The following is a 17,488-nucleotide window of genomic DNA, read 5'->3' on the forward strand; positions in this document are numbered from 1 at the left end:
TTTTAATTACCATGGTAACAGCCGCAGTCGATAACCACAGTGTGGAATGTTTTTTTATGGGGAAAATGTTTCCGGGGACACTCATAACCGCTCATTTTTATACATTTTTTTACTGTGGTTATTGTTAATGTTGCATTTTTGATACGTTTTTTACTGTGATTATTGTTAATGTTGCACAGTTTTGATAAGTCTTTTATTTACTGTATATAATTTTTATTTTGCACATTTTTATTATACTTATTTAATGTTAACTTGTGTTTTGTTCAGGTTGTTATTGTTAAGACTTTAATATATAATAAATCTTGGTGAAATAATTAAAATTTATCAGTGTTTTTTCAACATTTTGAAGACATTTTAAAAAATACCGCGGTATACCGATAACTGTGATAATTTTGGTGACTATAACCATGGTGTGAAATCTTCATACAGTTACATTCCTATCAACCGCAAGTCCTGGGAGATATGAGATTGGGCCTCAATAACAGTTTTAACATTACTTATTATCTGATTATTAAATTCAATGACTTTAAAACATGCTACAAAGAAGGGATGCAAATGCAGAACTACAAAATTAATATTGGAAAAATAATTGGTAGTTTTAGTCAAATTAAAAACAAGATGAAAACGTTTTCAAAGAGTCAATCAAATGACAACTGGTTCAACTTATTACCTCATGAGTTATAATAACCTAGTGGACTTAAACAAGTGCTGTTCATGCTTATACATTGACTTTGAAATGTATCTTATTATTTTGGAAATAAATGAAAACTATCTCCAAATGTCCCTGCAACATTCTCACATTCCTAACGGGTATAGCACTGGTTCCCAATATTGGTTCCTAGATACTTTTTTCTTCTACTAGAATTCGTTTTTGATCATGTTTTTTATAGGGTGTCATAAATACAGAGTAGCCAGGATTAGTGCAAAAAGAGACAAGATATTTTTATACTGTATTTTATTTGAACTAGATTTATATTTGAGAAAGTTTATAGAATACAGTTGTTTGATATTTGTGTGTGATGTGTTAATTTGAAAATTAGTTAAAAATAAATGTAAATGTAATTTTAATCAATGTTTTTTTACCAATTACTAGACATTTCAGGTGACCCCAAGGTTGAAAAAATCTGGGGTTTAGATAATATATATACAGTATCCTACTATATAAATGTCGACCCTTGTTGTGTGCATGGTCACATACTGTAGGTCTGCTAGAGCCACCAGCTGTTTTGCAATTTTGTACAATAAAACATCAAAATAATTTCAAACTACTAAATTAAATTGAATTGAATTGAATTGAATTGAAATGAAATGAAATGAAATGAAATGAAATGAAATGAAATGAAATGAAATGAAATGAAATGGAATGGAATGGAATGAATGAATGAATGAATGAATTTAATTTAATTTAATTTAATTTAATTTAATTTAATTTAATTTAATTTAATAATAAAATAAATAATCATAGATCATTTAGATTGTGATGCCACCTCTTTAGTTCTTCAGTCAGGCTGTCTGGACGCTTGTGTTGTTCATACTTGAAGCACGTCTTGTTTTATTTAGCATGTGTCTGAGCAATTAGTAACTAACAACATGCAAATAGTCAGTGATTGAATGATTGAAATAACAGCAGTATGAGAGCAACTAAAAGGTCTCCTGGGAGATGATGAAGCTGAAGTCAGCCTTTCTGGTTCGCTGTTGTTTTCCTACTGTCACAATAAGAGGCTTGACGTGCTTTTTTGTTTTTCGCTGAGTCACTCATTCCCTCGGAGACATTTACATCTGGCTCACAGCTCTCATTATGCACAAGACACTGCACCGATAAGAGTCTGCAGTTGAGAAGCAGAATGGTTCGTTATGTTGTCTCCTGGACACAAAAGCAATCACTGCACACAAAATGATGTAAAAAGAGGAGAGCATGTAAACTTAAATAGAAATAAACCCACTGTGAATTAATGTGCAAGAACCTAGAAATCCAGAGTGGTCCAATTCCTACTGTATAATAACCGATAATGCATGAATATTCTAAACAAACAAGCCCTTATGACCTTTGTTCTAAAGTGTCTAAAAAGGCAAAGTCATGCTAATGAAGTTCTTGGTGAATGATTGTCATCACCTTGCCAAACGCTGACCCACATCCTGCTCCATTAACCACCTCAGGATTATCAAATGACCCGTCCTTCCACCAGCTGTGTAAGGAGAGTGGACCCAGTAGCACCACCTCTGGATATGCAGAGGAGACGCTGACATTCACATGTGACACCAGTGAATGACACTGATGCTGATTGGGTGAGTAGATGCTGACTGGATGAGTGCTAACAATTAAAGTCTTCTTTAAATAAACGCTTTGCTTTTAATACCAAACCACTGATGGCAGTGTATCAATGGATGACCATAATTAAAGTATGTAGCGCAGAAAACCTTGAGTCTCAGGCCTATTTTCAATGAGTAGCAATGTTTTGAACAGCAATACATTAGCAGCAAAAGCTCTTTGACTCATATTTATAAATTCCCATTTTCCTTTTTAAAGTTTACAGTTTCATAGTCTACCCATATCTGTTTCACTTTACCCATTTAGTTTCAGTTTCATCGGCTTTCCCTGATTCAATGTCATACTGGCTAATAAACATCCCGAAGTGGTGCCCTAATCCCTAAAGCTGCAGTATGTAGAATCGTGAGAAACAACCATGCTCACCTAGGGCTGGGCGATATGGCCTTATTTTTATTTTTATTTTTTAACATCTCGATATTTTCAAGTTATATCACGATATACGATATATGTCTTGAAATTTTGCCCTTGTCTTGATGCTTTGATGCATTCAATTGAACAAGAATGGCAATACTCAATATATATTGTTTTCTCTGTGATGTAATTAGGGTTTCCCTCTAACTATTATAGCATAGCGTACCTGTTAGTTTCTTTTTTCATAGGCAAACCCATAGTAAATCTTAAAAATTATTAACCTAATTAACCATTAAACCATTATTTTACAATATTTCAGGTAAGTCAGTCAAAGACACATGCCAAATGTCACACAGGGACCTTTATTAACATAAATGTAGAGAACAATATCATCATTTATAAAACAAATTATGTGCATTTATGCACATTTTAAAAACAACTTCAGCTGATAAAGGTGTTGTACAGTTTTTTTTATATTATTATTATTACAATTACCTATCAATTATATTTTTATAATTATTGACAACTGTGGATTTATCAGTAACTATTATCCAAAGTGGGAGAAGGGCGGGGCTGGGTTAAGATAGACAGTAAGAGGAGAAAAAGGCATACTGGCAGCTCTACGGAAGAAACTTTTAAAGTTACGTGAATTACATCGATATTACGATATAGTCCTATCCTACAGCTCTTCAATAAATATATCAATATTTATTAAAAACTCGATATATCGCCCAGCCCTACGGTCACCCTCCCCTCCCTGTTTCTCGTCACTTACTGGCATCTTCGTGAAAGCAACACAACTGTGGAGCTCACAGCAACATTTTGTTCAATAGACTCGTGACAAATGTAGAATCTTTATCTTGTGTTATTGGAGAGTTTTCTGGTGTTTTAGAAACATGAAAGCACAGCCACCATTTGCACATCCAGAATGCAAATTAAGTGTTCTCTCCACCTTTGAGATGCTTCTCTTAGGTTTACACACAATGTATTCCATCTGTTATCACTCTCCCTCTGAAACCAATACGTGGGGTGGACCCTGCGCAGTCAAGGGGATCCGCGAGGACGCAAAGCGGTCCATTAAGTCTGAGTACGTTTGTGCCTTTATTCTGTTGCTTCTCCATATTGTTTGGCTGAATGGTCGCGTCACGCTTCTTGATTTCTAAAGCTGTTATACAGGGCCAAGAGAAGGAGCAAAGGTCCCGTTTCCTATCAGAACACTTTGAATTACTGGGCCACTGCATAGAGTAAAAATACACTGGGCCACTGCATAGAGTAAAAATACATCACGATGGTGCGGTCGGGCGTGGCGGTGGGTCTCGGAGGGGCTTTGCCGGGGTCTCTCCTTGCGGGGTCTTTCCGGGCGGTGTCGGCCTGGTGGGGCGCGGGGGTGCCTCTCCCCCTTGGGTGTGGCTTGGTGCTTGTTTCGTCTCCTGGTGGCCTTGGGGGCGGGCCCCGCGGTGTGCGGGCCCGGGCGGCCTGCCTCGCCGGTTTGGGGGGTGGGTGTGCTGGGGGGGTGCTGGTGTCCTCACCGGGGTTGGGGCGGGGTTGTTTGGCGCCTCGGGATGATGCTGTTTACTGGGGGGGCGGCGCTAGCTGTTCCGGTGGTTGAGGTTGCTTTCGGCCGCCTGGTGGGTACGTCCTGCCATCTGCGGACTGGTGGGTGGGTCCGGGGCATCTTTGGCTGGGGGCTGCTGTCCCTTACTTGATGTGTGCCGTTGGGGTGCCTCCGTCCCCGCGGTGGGGGTCGCCGGTTGCTCGCGGGCCGGCGGGGGGCGCTGCCCCGTGGCTTGCGCCGTCCGGGGGACGGCGGGCCCTGGGCTGCTGGCCTTGTGCCGTCTGGGGCTGTGCGGCTCTGCTGGGCTGTGGCCGGGTCCTGGGCCGGGGTGGGGGGCGCGTCCCGGGGGGCTTGGCCGGGGGGCTTGCCCTTGGGGGGTCCTGTTCCCGGGGGGTGCTCCTGGGGCCCGGGGTGCTTGGCCTGCTGGCCGGGCCGGTCGTGGCGGGGGTCTTTCGGGGGCGGGTGGCGCGTGCCGCGCCCTTGCGTACCTACTGGTACGGCCCCTGCTTGGGCAGTGCCCCGTGAGGCAGGGTGTCGGGGCCCGAACAGGGGGCCACATCCCGGCGGGGCGGTCTGGCTTGGCCCTTGGGGGGGGCCCTGGCTTTAAAAAAAACTGAAGCTCGTGGCGCGGGCGGCATCAGCAGGGGGTGATCTGGGGCGCCATGGGGGGCTAGGTTGGGGGGGCCGGGGGGCCGGCGGGGGGACTCCCAGCGGCCCCCTGGTGCCTTATGCGGCTTGGGGTGTGGTCGTCCTCCCTGGGCGGGCTGCTCCTGGTGCTGCATCCATTCCGGGTCCTTCTGGCCTGGGGTCGGGCCCCTGCTGGCTCTGGGCTCGCCGGCGGGTGCCCGCCGGCTGCCCGTTCGGCGCGGCTCTGGTCGTCTGCTGGGCGTGGGCTTCGGTTCCTCCGCTGGGGCCTCGGGCAGGGAGTTCTCTGGGCCCTCCCCTCGGGGGGTTGGCGCGGGGGTGTGTGTGGGGGGGGGGGGGGTCGGGGGGGTGGGGGGTGTGGGGTTGGGGGTGGGATCGGTGGCGTGGTGCGCTGGGTCCTTGGCTCCTTGGGGCTTTCTCGGGTGTGTATGGGGGGGGGCGATGGCTGCCTCTCGGCTTGGGACCTTGGGGGCGTGCGGGGGGCTGCTTGGCCGTGGGGTGGTCGCCGGGGGCCCTTAGGCTGCCCGCTCTCGCTGCTGGCCTGACTGCTTCTTCGGGCCCGGGGCGGCTCGTGGGTTTTGCAGTGGCGGTTCTTGGAAATACATTTGTCATGTATGCACTGGCCTTGGGCTGTGGGATAACACTCATACTGGGCTCAACCTTAGACACCTTGTTCCCAAATACCTGTTTTATGGAATTTCCACTCACCTCTTCCTCTGTTCACAGCCACCACTATTATTCCTAAACCGCACACTGGTCACCAAACTGCACAATATACACAACCACAATTTCACATCGCATCACTTGGAACCTAACAACTATTCCCCACTCATTCCATATCCTATCTTGTATCCCTCTTCCCTGTTAACTTCCCCACCCCCCTCCAACCCCTCACCTTGGTGTAAACACTGCCCTCTCTTTTTTTACATCCTCCCTTTAATAAAGTATTTCTTACCCTTCCCTAGGGAGGGCTGGTGATGGTAAAAAAAAAAAAAAAAAAAAAAAAAAAAAAAAAAAAAAAAAAAAAAAAAAAAAAAAAAAAAAAAAAAAGAACACTTTGAATTGCTATATTCTCATAGGTATTTAGGAATTTTTGACCAAATTAAGCAAAAAAAATGACTTACTGCAGCTTTAATACGGTTAATCGGTAAACTATTGTTTATAATTTAATATATATATGATTTAGATGTACAAAGAGAAAGTCACATTGAAATCACGTGAGATTAGGTGACACAAGATTTTGACATGTCCATATATTGGCTACAATTGCTATACATACAGCCAAAATGTGTGATATTGTACCAAAACATGTAGTCCATGTCATTCAGCTATTTTCATTTTAGAAGCTGAAATTCTTTGAAAGTTTAATATTGTCCCAAAACATGCATGTGACGGTAATGTATTTTGCGTCATATTGATATTTTCCACTATTTTGTTTAAACGTTAAAGAAAAAAAAAGATTAAAAGAACATAAACAAATAAAGAAATTGTTGCCAATTCTTTTTTAGTAATCAAATGTCATTATTTCTGTCCATTTTCTGAGATTACAGAAAATCAGAGGCCCTGTTATGTCTCGGTCATTGTGTGCAGAGTTTGCATGTATTTCTTGTGGTTTTTTGGTCTTCAAAAAGCTACTTAAAATACTTTTTCCCATTCTAATGTCTACAATTCCACATGGCTAATAAAGTTAATGTGATTGGCCCGTAAACCATTTTTCTTGTAAACACCAGATAAACAGTCAATAATCCAGTGGTGTGTATGGCCTGCTTGTTATTTCTGTTCAGGAAACAGCTACAGCAGTTAAAATAAATAAATAAATAGCTGTATTAAAGTTACATTTTGAAGACTTCTACAACAAGTTTGGATGAACTACGACCGTATATATATATACAGTATATATATATATATACTGTATATATATATACTGTATATATATATATATATATATATATATATATATATATATATATATATATATATATATATATATATATATATGCGACAATCTTCCCATTTCAAAAAAGGGCTCAGAGCGTCTCATCACATTTATTCATACAGTAGTAGTACAAACTGCATTCCGACCTAATGAGAACTAACGGAGGAGGGGTATTTTGAAATGTAGGGCCTCCGGGGGCCCTCGGTGACACATATAGGGTTATAGACTCCATTTATATATTGGTATGTGCCAATGATTTGGTACCACCAATCGTCGTAATATTTGACTCGCAAATAAATGAGAAATCGACTTTCTTTTTTTTTTTTTCTTTTGGCACCCCAAATCAAAAACCAGGCTCCGAGCATTGATGCGTACACATTAGGGCCGGGACAACGCGTCGTCGTAATCGATAACATTGACGCAAAAAATGCGTGCCGATGCGTCGTCCAACCAAAACAAAGATGGCGGCGCCGGAGAATAACTAATGCGAGTGGCACCTCCGAGTTTCAAAAGCGCAAGGCAGTGAAGACACGCACCCGTTCGTCGAAGGTAGCTGTTCCCCGTAACCCTCGTCCTTTATCCCGGGTTTGACCGGACGGCAGCGCGTTGACGCGACAAGGAGGAAACACAGCAGCACACACACACACACACACACTAGCATTTTGAATTTTGAGTTTAAGAAAAATGTGAGTGGCAGAATGTATTACTTTAAGTTGTTATTTCCATGTGGATGAAGAATTAAAATCTTAAATTCTGAAGGACACCATGACAAGATGCCGGCTCCCACTGCCTTTTTATTTTTTATTGAATGCTACCTCTGACTCTGAATGCATTATTTTGTACTTTTGTATTCTTCCTTGAACTTTATTTTGGAATTTTGAGTTGAAAAGCAATAAATATATATTGCAATGTTGAGGATTTCATGTTCTTTTTTTCATTTTAGATACGTAAATCAACATGTATAAATTACTTTTAGTCAATTAATGGGGAGATAACCGAATCGAGTCGAATCGAATCGAACTACAAAAAATAATCGCTAGATTAATCGTACACAGCCATAGATTATACCGACCAAATTATGCCCAGTGCAGATTCAACAATACTGTGCACGTCATCCATGCAAGTTTCTGATCCATCAAATTGCAAAAGACAAAGTATTCCACATTTACTTGTGTACATAGTTTAATATCACGTTTGGATTCTTGGGGCAAACCAGAGCAATCTGAAAACACTGAGAGCTGCTGCAGAGTTTCTCCCTGAATGCTAACAAAACACGTTGAGATGCCACTAAAATCCCAAAATGTGTAGACAGCCTTTGAACTTCGTTAAACGTCCTAACTTTGTGAGTGGCTTATATAAGCAGTGGCATACAAAGACTGAATTAGAAAGGGAACTGGCATCAGAGCAGAGACATCTTGCAGAGTTTCACAGTACAGAGGGAATTGAGGACTGACCACAAGACGGTAACTCACTGAACCACATTCACCATCTGTAGAACCATTAACACCACTTGCTTCTGCAGAATGTAGGCAAACCCAAGTATTTACACCGTCTGGAAACACAGAGACATTGTTCTACTTAGTTGGATAAAGACCTCAATCCTCCCCTTATTAAATACAAAATGACTAGGCCAGAAATATTGTTGTCCCTCCTAATTTAGATTAAGAAAGAACTAAATTAAATGTTTTAATATTTATATTTAGCACATTTTTGTGTCTCTGTTATAGACTGGCACCCTGTCTGTGGTGTCCCCCCACCTACACAGTAGCATTCGTTTAGAGCTGAAGATGAGCAACATGATCTCACAGGAAAGTGAAAAAGCAAAGTTTCTATTTTTGTGTGTGCCAACTAGGGCTGGGCGGTATGACCAAAAATGTATATCATGGTATTTTTCAAATTTCTAACGGTTTCACGGTATATGATGGTATTTTTTTTTTATCATAATCAGGTGTTCGCAGCATTTTCTACTGTTGAGAGAGGAATTATTGCAGCAGACTGACTTAGGATGGTCTATTTTACTGTCATGATGAGTGAATATTGTAGAATAATTACACACGAGTAGCCGCGCTAGCATTAGCTTGAATTCTAGTAGGGATGTAACGATTAATCGTAAGGCAGTTAAAAACCGGTATCACGGTTGATATCGATTTTCTGAAAATTGAATCGCAGTATTTTTTTTAACCAGCAGAGGGCGCTATCCACAAGTGTAGGCGGTGGGCGGAGTCTACTAATACTTTCTTTCTGGCCGCCTTCTACTCTTAAATATGCTAATAAATGATTAATTGCCCCTTTAGCACCGAAAGAATATCTGTAATATTACTTGAATATCTGTAAAAGTCACGTTTTTCTATTAGCTCTGTCTGCTAGCATAGCTTCTCTTCTTCACTGCAAGATATCTGCATGCCAACCGACCACTGTGTTACCAGCGCCCTCTGCTGGTCCAAACAAATATGACGTAAATCAGTGTAATCACTGTTTTTTTTTTTTTAAAGTCCAATTGTTAAGGCACAAAATACATTTTCAGTTGCACTTTTAAAAGAAAAAGAACTATTATGCAGTTTTGCATTGTTTATTATAGAACCAGAATTTAAATTAATAGGCTTCATTTTCATTTGTATTATTCCTTTATTTATTTCATTCAAGATTTATTTTTAGTTAAATTGCATTGTTTTGAATAGTTTATCAAGGAATTCTTTTGACAATGAAAAATAAAAGGAAAATAATACAGTATTTTGTCTACAGTCCCATTTTGTAAAATAAATCGTGAGAGAATTGTATCGTGAACCCAGTATCGTGAATCAAATCGTATCGGGAGTTGAGTGAATCATTACATCCCTAATTTCTAGCTTTAAATGCTGCATACTCAGTGGTGTGGTGGTTTTCTTATGATGGTAGCGTTTGGTTTGCTGCTCCACCAGGACTTATTTCCGCAATATAGGAATTACAGATTGTTTTTTCTTATTATGTATCAATGTATTTTTCTCATTTTGTAAGAGATTGCTTTTTGTGTAAAGTTTCTCTGCCCATCACAAGGGAAATGGGGATGTGGGGAACCAAAAGGGGAGAAAAAGGAAAGTGTGATGCATGTAAACAAGTGTGAAAATGTAAATGCAATCTAACACTTGAATAAAACAATTGATCACAAAAAAAGGAATTACAAATTGTGATGCTTTGCTCTTTTAATTGTGTATTTCTTACCCATTTACACATATTATTTACACCGCAACTAACAACAGAGCGCTACTGTTTACCTTCATATAGAAGTGCAGCGTTGAAAAGGGTCCGGTCTGAAACGCAGCGCAGTTGACTTTTTACAAAATGTGGAATAACAAGAAAGGGAGGACACAGAACTTTTTCAACTCTGTCCCTCTGAACGAGGCTAAAGGAATGTATATCACTGTAGCAAAACAATTTATTTATTTACAAGTTATTTTTTCATCATACCTGCCCTTTAATGCACTTTAGGTTTTTTTTTTTTGGAATGCAATATTTTGTTTCATTTGAAGGGCTGATATAAATGAAAAACTTTGTTGTGCTTTTTTTGAAAAGCAAAGGCTACTAGAATATTTAAAAAAATATATTTAAAAAACATGTCTAAAAATGTATTCTATGCTATATATGCACTATTAAAAAAAATAGTGAAAAACTTAACCGCATTTGATAACGGTATTCGGTATTATTCGGTATTCGGCCAAGCGTTTATATTTTATTCGGCTTCGGCCACAAATTTTCATTTTGGTGCATCCCTGTATTTTGGTCTTCCTCCAAGTCTCTCCCCGCGCTTCGTCACACTGTCTCCTAGCAACCCCAGCCAAAAAACACAATTGATGTCTTTAGACATCTTTGACAGTCAATGAGTTAACTGCGCTACCACATGCACAGCACATAAACGTCCAGTCACTAGATGTCAGTGAACCACATCAGACCTTGTTAAACTACTTCACTCCTCAATGCATTTTAGCTGGAAGTTGATTGCACCTGGATATTTTTATTACCATTGTAGGATTTTTAATGAATTAATTTGTAAATCCCTTGGTAAAATAAGTATTTGGTCACCTACAAACAAGCAAGATTTCTGGTTCTCACAGACCTGTAACTTCTTCTTTAAGAGGCTCCTTTTTCCTCCACTCGTTACCTGTATTAAAGGCACATGTTTGAAGTCGTTATCAGTATAAGAGATGTCTGTCCACAACCTCAAACAGTTACACTCCAAATCCAAACTCCACTATGACCAAGACCAAAGAGCTGTCCAAGGACACCAGAAACACAATTGTAGACCTGCACCAGGCTGGGAAGACTGAATCTGCAATAAGCAGCTTGGTGTGAAGAAATCAACTGTGGGAGCAATTATTAGAAAATGGATGACATACAAGACCACTGATAATCTCCCTCGATCTGTTGCTCCACGCAATTATCACAAGAACGGTGAGCAAAAATCCCAGAACCACACGGGGGGACCTAGTGAATGACCTGCAGAGAACAGGGGCCAAAGTAACAAAGGCTACCATCTAGGGATGTAACGATTAATCGTAAGGCAGTTAAAAATCGATTCATAGGTACCACGGTTCACATCGATGCTCTGAAAATTGAATCGCAGTACTTTTTCTAACCAGCAGAGGGCGCTATATATTAATCCTTCCAGAAGCGGACGTGACGGGCGGAATCTGCTACTATTTTCTTTCTGGCCGCCATTTACTGTTAAACATGCTCATAAATGATTCTTTACTCCTTTAGCACCGAAAGAATATCTGTAATATTACGTGAATATCTGTAAAAGTCACGTTTTTCTATTAGCTCTGTCTGCTAGCATAGCTTCTCTTCTTCACTGGTGGAATAACTGCATGCCAACCGACCACTGGGTTACCAGCGACCTCTGCTGGTCTAAACAAATATCTGACGTAAATACAGTAAAATGACTGTTTTTTTTTTTTTGTTTTTTTAAAAGTCCAATTGTTAAGGCACAAAATACATTTTCAGTTGCACTTTTAAAAAGAAAAAGAACTATTATGCAGTTTTCAATTGTTTATTATAGAACCAGAATTTAAATTAATAGGCTTCTTCTTCATTTGTATTATTCCTTTATTTATTTCATTCAAGATTTATTTTTAGTTAAATTGCATTGTTTTGAAAAGTTTTTCAAGGGATTCTTTTGACAATGAAAAATAAAAGGAAAATAGTATAGTATTTTCCCCAAAAAAATAAAGAAATATTTTTCAGTCATTTGTCAACATTCCGATTTTGTAAAATAAATCGTGAGAAAATCGTATCGTGAACCCAGTATCGTGAATCGAATCGTATCGGGAGTTGAGTGAATCGTTACATCCCTACTACCATCAGTAACACACTGCGCCGCCAAGGACTCAAATCCTGCTTAAGCCAGTACATGTCCGGGCCCGTCTGAAGTTTGCCAGAGAGCATTTGGATGATCCAGAAGAGGATTGTGCGAATGTCATATGGTCAGATGAAACCAAAATAGAACTTTTTGGTAAAAACTCAACTCGTCGTGTTTGGAGGAGAAAGAACACCATACCTACTGTAAAGCATGGGGGTGGAAACATCACGCTTTGGGGTTGTTTCTATGCAAAGGGACCAGGACGACTGATCCGTGTAAAGGAAAGAATGAATGAGGCCATGTATCATGAGATTTTGAGTGAAAACCTCCCATCAGCAAGGGCATTGAAGATTAAACATGGCTTGGTCTTTCAGCACGACAATGATCCCAAACATACCACCCGGGCAACGAAAGAGTAGTTTCGTAAGAAGCATTTCAAGGTCCTGGAGTGGCCTAGCCAGTCTCCAGATCTCAATCCCATAAAAAATCTTTGCAGGGAGTTGAAAGTCTGGAGATCTCCATGGAGGAATGGGCCAAAATACCAGCAACAATGTGTGAAAACCTTGTGAAGACTTATAAAGAAAACATTTGACCTTAACATTGCCAGAAGATGAATAAATAAATGTATTTAGTTATTGAGTACATGTTTGGATTTCTATATGAGCGATTCCTGGTGCCAAGATGGTGACCTTGTGGCTTTAGTGAGAACCTGCAATAAAATGCAATGAAGCCACACTACCAGTTATGGACAGTTAAGGAACACAGAAGCACATACTGTATTCTATTATAAACCCATCTATCCTTTCATTCATTTTCCGACCCTCTTTGTCCTATTTCAGGGTCGCGGGGGTCTGATGGTGCCTATTTCTAGCTCACACTGGGCGCTAGGCAGGGGTACACCCTGGACAGGGCCCCAGTCCATCGCAGTCTATTATAAACCGAATTAATAAAATGTTTCCCACTATGGAGGTGATGGCCATAGTTTACTAACTGCTTCTCTTACTGTGTGTGTGTGTGTGTGTGTGTGTGTGTGTGTGTGTGTGTGTGTGTGTGTGTGTGTGTGTGTGCGTGCATCTGTGTGTGTGACCTCAGCTGCCTTCATCTCCTGTTTGAACTTGAACCTGCGACTCAGTATCTCACACTGTTTACTCTCTGCTCCACTGATGGATGCACTTTTTAGGATGGATGCAATTTTTATGATGGATGCACTAATTAGGATGGATGCACTTTTTATGATGGATGCACTTTTTACACCGAATCACACTGCAGCACCAACCATTGCATTCAGCACTGCGTCCACAAACGAGGACGCATCCCCCGCACGACGACCATGCACACTCTCTCTGCTACACGCACACAGCCGTGCACGTGATCCCAGCATGTGCAAACACCTCCATCCAAACACGTCCTTCACACATTCTGCTCCTACCTGCGCTTTCAGGGTCACGCGGTGCCGCTGTGGAGGCGATAGAAGCGGTGACACGCTGTGACTAACCCAGAGAAGCTGCTCCAGTTCACGGAGGAACACAAGCCCATGGATCCACGGATCTGCCAAGGATGCGGAGCACCACCACGTGACCGCGGAGGACAAACGTGCGCGTCTAAAAGCTGCGCTGATGGATGGAGGCTGGGCTCTTACACACATCAGCAGCATCAGCAACATCTGCATCTGCAACATCTGCAGGACACAGTGAACACTAGGAAGTGCTATAACACAAACACGCCACAAACAACAACAAAAAAAGTTCAATATTTGAAATTAAAAATAGAAACAAATGTCAACCTAAAAATGTGTAAACATGACATCAGTGAAGATGAATATTTTATTACATTTATACATAAAATAATGACTTGCATAATTACGTGACGTAACACCTGTGTGTGTGTGTGCGTGTGCGTGTGTGCGTGTGTGTGTGTGTGTGTGTGCGTGTGTGTGTGTGCGTGTGCGTGTGTGTGTGTGTGTGTGTGTGCGCGTGTATGTGTGTATACAAGCTTTTAAAAAATACATAATACTATATAATGAAATATTAATAATATGTATTATTATGATAATGACAGTAATTTAAAACGTCATTAAAATATGTGTACATACAGTAACTGAATATAATATAATAATAATAATAATAATAATAATAATAATACATTATTGTTATTATTATAATACATTCACATCCAGACGTATGTTGCGGGAAGTTATTCTACTATTCGACCCCCCCCCCCCCCCCCCCCCCCCCCCAAAAAAAAAATAAATAAATAAATAAATAAACAAATGAATGAATGAATGAATAAATAAATAAATACATTTAATTAAATAAAAAGAAAAAGAAAAATGTTAAAGAAGTTGAAACTATTGCTCTGCTCTTTACATGGTCCACCAGAAAGAAAAAAAAGTCAGAATTACAGTAATACTCATGATTCCTATATGCATGAACCGATTCATACATGTTTGACTGTGGATGAGAAAAAGCTGTCAAAAGTCATGTTACAACAATGCAAACTAATACACACTAAAATTGGTGTGTGTGTTTGTGTCACGTGATTGGTCTCTATCTCAGGAAGATAAAAAGACAAACGTGGCAATAATATTATTCATCTCTGGTCTTTACCACTAGAGGGCAATCTAACTTCATATATAATCACATACTGTGTGGTTCTTATCAGTTATCAGTTATTAAAAGTTGTTAAACCGTTTAAAGGGATTCAATAACATTGATCTATTAAAGAAAGGTAACACAATCACTGTGAATAGACAGGACTAAATACTAAAGAACAAACTGGTGATGCTGGTGCAGCACACTGGGTTTATGTGTAGAGGTTTTCTATGCGTTATACAGATGTGTCACAGCTGTTGATTCCTCCAGCGGGGAAAGTTAACACTGTGAGCAAAAGGGAGGGAGGAAACGAAAAGCAGTACGTCTAATACAGTGTTACATTTAGTTTTCTACTGTAAAATCAAAGCAGTTTATGTTGATTTTATGTCTCACCTTGAAACAAGTCACATTGTGATTTAACCAAGGCCTTTCTGCTGCCTGTAGTTTAATGTTGTAAGAAAATATAACAGTAGATAACTCAATTAATTAAATAAACATGTTGTTCATGCATTAAAGTGTGCAACAAGCAGAGGTGTTAAGAGTACTGATAAATACTATTCAAGTAGTACTGTTACTTGTAAGTACAAGTAAGTCATACTTAAAATACTATAAAAAAGTAATAAAAACAATAAATAAATTTAAAAAAAGTACTTAAAGTAAAAGTGACTAGTTATTTTCACCCCCCACGTTTATTTATGTTAATAAATCTTGCCACGGTTCCCTTGCATACAGTAAACATCTCATGTATAAAGTTAAAAAGGAATCAATCAATCTTTATTTGTCATTACACATGTTACAGAGCAACGCAATTTCAGTTTCATCCTGTCCAAGAAACATGAAAAAACAATCACATATAACATGGGAGGACAGGGGCGGGAGAACTTCGTAAAGTGGGACAATAGGATGAAAAGGAGAGGGGAAAAGGCAGGTCCTAAACTGTGTTCCCTATTGGAAAGCACAGCGTAAAACTAGGAAAAAACCTCCTCAGCGTACATGCACCGGAAGAGACCAAATTTTCTTGTTTTATTTCCCATGCACATTCACCCTTGCGTGTGGCCAATCAACCTGAACCTAACAGTCACGTTTTTGGATTGTGCGGGAGTACCTAAAGAAAACCCACGCAGCACAAGAAGAACATGCAAACTCCACAGAGAAAGGACCCAGGACCTTCTTGCTGGGGGGCGAATATGCTGACCACTATGTGCGCCTCTGGTTTCATGTGCAATTCTTTTTCTTTATTTTCCACATAAAGTCTGTGCACCTGTTAAAGCATAAGTTTCCTGATACTATTGGCAGAGTGACAATACCAACAAACCTTGAAACTTTACCATAAAGTGCTAATGAAAAGTACAGTTGGATTAGAAATGAAACATATTCAGAGGGTATTTGTAGTGAATTTGTCACCATATTGTTGGGTCACAGATTTTCTCACGTTACTACGACTTAACGGCAGCCACCGTCTCTCACCGTTTTCATCTTCCTCCTGGCTGCTCCACAATGACTTTAAAAGAAAATAACTCCACTAAACCTTTAGTGTTATCTATGGCCTTTGGAAAGACATCACAATTAAAACTCACAAGCATTGTACGCTTTCAAAAATAAAGATAATTATAGCATCAAATCTAATATTTAAAGAATGGCTTAAAAACTACTTTTGGGTTAGTCCATTGCTTCTGAAAACAATAATGTTACATGGTAGCATTTTTATTTTTTGGCATGCACAAATAGAAGTATTTAATCCATCGTCTTGTTTACAAATTTAAAAAAAAAATATGGCTGCACCTTTGCAAACAGTCAATTAAAATAAAAGATATGAATTATAAAGTTGATTTTACTGACCTGTGTTAATAAATGGACTGGAAGTAATTTTTTTAGCCTATTTTACTATTTTTTTTTTGCTGTTAGAACCTAATATATGACTTTTTAATGTGACTAATGTCTATAGCTTTAAAATTCTATACTTTCTATATTCCTTGAGAAAAACACGTTACATTCACGCTTCATGCATCAGTCTTGGCTTAACAAGAAACCTCAGTTAGCCTCAGTATATTTAACGACTAAACCTAAATTAAAGGGCACACTGGTGACAAAAAACGCTACATGTGATTTTCTTTCCCCGCATGTGAAGTGATACATCAAAGTGTGTGCAACGTTTTGACAGCTTTTATTGGGATGGCAGTTTCACGTCTTAAATGCAACGTAAACACAACCACCGACACATTTACACTGAGAAAAAAACATGACTGTGGCGTCTGAAAGGATCCATGTAAACACTTTCAGGCACTCACTTCCTGTCCAAATGAGGCTTATTTCAGCTGCACACGCCTAAACAAGGATTTGAGTTACTTGTCTGTCTACAACTTATCAGACAAATTGAAATCAATGATTAAAATGAAAAACAAAAAGATGATACATGTTTGACTGGTCTGATGACAGGATATCAGGAACAAATTCATTTGAGTTGTATGTACAGTATCTACTTCTCCAGCTAAGTTCAAGCTTGCTGTTAGTATATAGAGTGAAAACATTTGTTTTACACCTATCACCTGCAACAGGAAACATGACTCAACCACCACTTTAAAGTAAGTTTTGTGTTTCAATCTTCTCTGGATGCTGAGTGTTTTTCCCACAGGTTTTGCTTTATGTGCCTGTACTACAAAGCTGGATAAACTAATATCCAGGATATCTCTCCGTTAACGGGCTTCACCACACCAAACATTCTCTGTCAGAGTGCAGCTGTACTATGAAG

General features: G+C 39.8%; 1 protein-coding gene across 1 annotated transcript in view; it reads right to left on the reverse strand.

The window, feature by feature from the left end:
• The window catches only part of slc4a3 (solute carrier family 4 member 3), a 77,566-nt gene extending 63,794 nt beyond the window's left edge, over positions 1-13,772 (reverse strand). Inside the window, exon 1 of the mRNA XM_028435299.1 lies at positions 13,578-13,772. The gene's annotated coding sequence lies outside the window, so the exon portion shown is untranslated. The remainder of the gene's footprint in view (positions 1-13,577) is intronic.
• Positions 13,773-17,488: the final 3,716 nt, after the last annotated feature.

Source organism: Gouania willdenowi, chromosome 21 (assembly GCF_900634775.1).
Source record: "Gouania willdenowi chromosome 21, fGouWil2.1, whole genome shotgun sequence".
Lineage (NCBI taxonomy): Eukaryota > Metazoa > Chordata > Actinopteri > Blenniiformes > Gobiesocidae > Gouania > Gouania willdenowi.